Source organism: Sinocyclocheilus anshuiensis, unplaced genomic scaffold (assembly GCF_001515605.1).
Source record: "Sinocyclocheilus anshuiensis isolate Anshui unplaced genomic scaffold, SAMN03320099.WGS_v1.1 scaffold869, whole genome shotgun sequence".
NCBI classification, from domain to species: Eukaryota; Metazoa; Chordata; class Actinopteri; order Cypriniformes; family Cyprinidae; genus Sinocyclocheilus; species Sinocyclocheilus anshuiensis.
In genome coordinates this window covers 1,453,456-1,456,064 of record NW_015558630.1, presented here as the reverse complement: position 1 = coordinate 1,456,064, position 2,609 = coordinate 1,453,456, and the positions used below count along the sequence as shown (strand labels likewise).

Genomic DNA, 2,609 nt, shown 5'->3' with positions numbered 1-2,609 from the left:
ACAGCATTTATTCAAAATATAAATCTTTTCTAACAATATAAATCTTTGCTATCACTTCTTAACAATTTAACATCCTTGCTGAATAAAAGCTAATTTCTTTCAAAAAAAGAAAGAATAAAAATTGACCGACCCCAAACTTTTGAACTGTAGTGTGTATTGTTAGAAAAGATTTAATGTTTTTTACAGGAGTTTCTTATGCTACATATATATATATATATATAAAATATAATAAAATAACACTGGTTCTAACTCAAACAAATATTAAGAAAACAACATTCTATCAACATCTACATGGTAGAAAGACAATTAAAAATAGAAAATAGCAAGCTACTAATATAAAATTATTTCATTTTAGTCATAGAAAAAAAATGCAACCAAAAATTGTGCTATAAGTTTAGCTGTAGCAAGTCAAATTAATTTTCTGTGGTAATCAACACCATGTCACAGATGCTGTCTACATAGCTAAAAATTGTATTTAACCTGGAACAACAAAGTAACATTTATATAATTGTGGTCTCCATTTTCTGTGTGGGGAGAGAAACATTTGCACATTTCAACGGGACATGTCATTGTCATAGAGTTAGAGGTCAAAGATTGACATTGCTACAACTATGCAAACTCACCAAGGACAGAGTTCTTGGCAGATTCCACAGTCATCAGCATTTTTCTAGGGATCCACAGGAACAGCTCCTCTGCCTGAAATGGACAGAAAGCCCACAGAACAATTTAAATGGTCACTGTCAAAAGCACACATGCAAAATCACCAACTGATGTACTGTTGCATACAAATTTAGATTAATTACAGGGCTAGTCCTTTCCTGACACATTCAAATTCCTTTATTTTAAATAATAAAAAACTGCACTTTATAATTAGCAATTAGCAAAAGCAACTGAAAACGTCAATAAGGCTAACTGTAGTAGCCATTTAAAATGATCATTGACTCAATCAAGCCTGGAGTTAAAATATTACCTGCAGTGATCAATAACCTCTATATATTCCCTCCTAAAGCATTAACAAGGATGATGGTGAAAAACAGCTCTGATCAGTACATACACACCTGTAATTACCACTTGGTCACTGACCATCAAGTGGAAGGACCACACAAATAATTATCATCTACTGTATCTATAACCAATATATAAGATGAGTTATTCGTTTCAGCCTTCAACACTCAAGATATGATGCTCTGTAGGTGGCAGAACAAGCCAGCACATCGCACACATACAATATTGCAATAAACTGAATCCCGATAATACACAAGTGTGTGACGTCAGAAAAGACTACCAGCATGAGGTCTGGTTCATATTGCAGCTTATTTTGGCTAGGAACAGCCCCATTTAGAGACAAAGGTGCTGCAAGACCTGAACTTGTAAAAACAATAAACGAATATAAAAAATATATAAATGTATCCAACATAAAAACTCAAATAGATTCTTATCCATCTTACCATCAAACAGTCCTTGAACTAGGTGAGAAAGAAACCAACCTTGATATCTCTGGTGGCTTTCAGGCCATGTCCTTCATCTGCAAAGTTGGAGATCTCAAAACTGTCACAAGAAGCCCCACATTCTGCGGCCCAGGCCATCAGCTCGGAGAAAAATTCCTCCCTGGTTCCCTCAAATGATACTGACATCCCTGAGGAAATAATAAAATCCTATCACAAGCTGATTTAGCTATTGTATGTATATTGAACATCAGCATGAGAAGTTTCCATTATTCTACGGCACTCTACTGTATTATGTTGCTGTAACACCACACAAGTGGACCTAAACGGTGCAATCTATAACTCTTGTGTATCCTGCAGCATAATGTGCTGTCTAACATTTATTCTAATGGATATTTATGTGTTCTAATGCACATCTCTGAGACTCCCACTGAGTATTTTATTAAGTAATGTGATAGGATCTTACTCAAGTCATCACATCACTGTAACCGAAGATATTTCTGTGTTTGCCACAGTACATCAACTTACTGCATAATATGTGCATATTGTTATAGAAGTCATTCTATCAGATAAACAAATGTGTAACATGCAATCTTTTATGATAATACGATTTTTCATACTCTCTTATGTTTCTCTTAAAGGAACCCAAAAAGCCATTTTTTACTCACCCTCTTGTCGTTCCAAGACATTTTTATAGCAAAAAGTAAGGAACAGGTCAAAAAAGAACAGCCAAGCTACCATTTGACTTAAAGTCGAAAAATAGAGCAAGAGCCATATGGACAACATTTATTCTATTTTTATGGTCAGTTTTAAAGCTTTACAGGATCCACCTCTATTCGTTTGATTTGTGTGGGAAAGGATCTTCAAAGACATTCTGTAAAATTTCTCATTTACCCAGAAAAAAAGAAAGTAATAAGCAAGTAAATGACAGAATTAATTTCATATCTGGGTGAACTATTCCTTTAAATTCCACACCATCTGTTTTTTTCCAACCTCTTTTTTCTTGCAACTAGGACAGTTTAATACTTTACTCCTTAAAAATGGCCAATGGCAAATCACAAGGCAACCCATGCTATGTAAAAGCTACAGAACTGCTAAATCATATTAATTTTGAACCAACTGTGTACCTTTCTGTTTCTTACGGATCTTCTCCACCAGAGCTCG

At 34.5% G+C, this 2,609-nt stretch overlaps 1 pseudogene; it reads right to left on the bottom strand.

Annotated features, from left to right (window-relative positions):
* LOC107680782 (histone-lysine N-methyltransferase setd3-like) overlaps window positions 1–2,609 on the bottom strand; it is a 28,284-nt pseudogene that overhangs the window by 14,307 nt on the left and 11,368 nt on the right.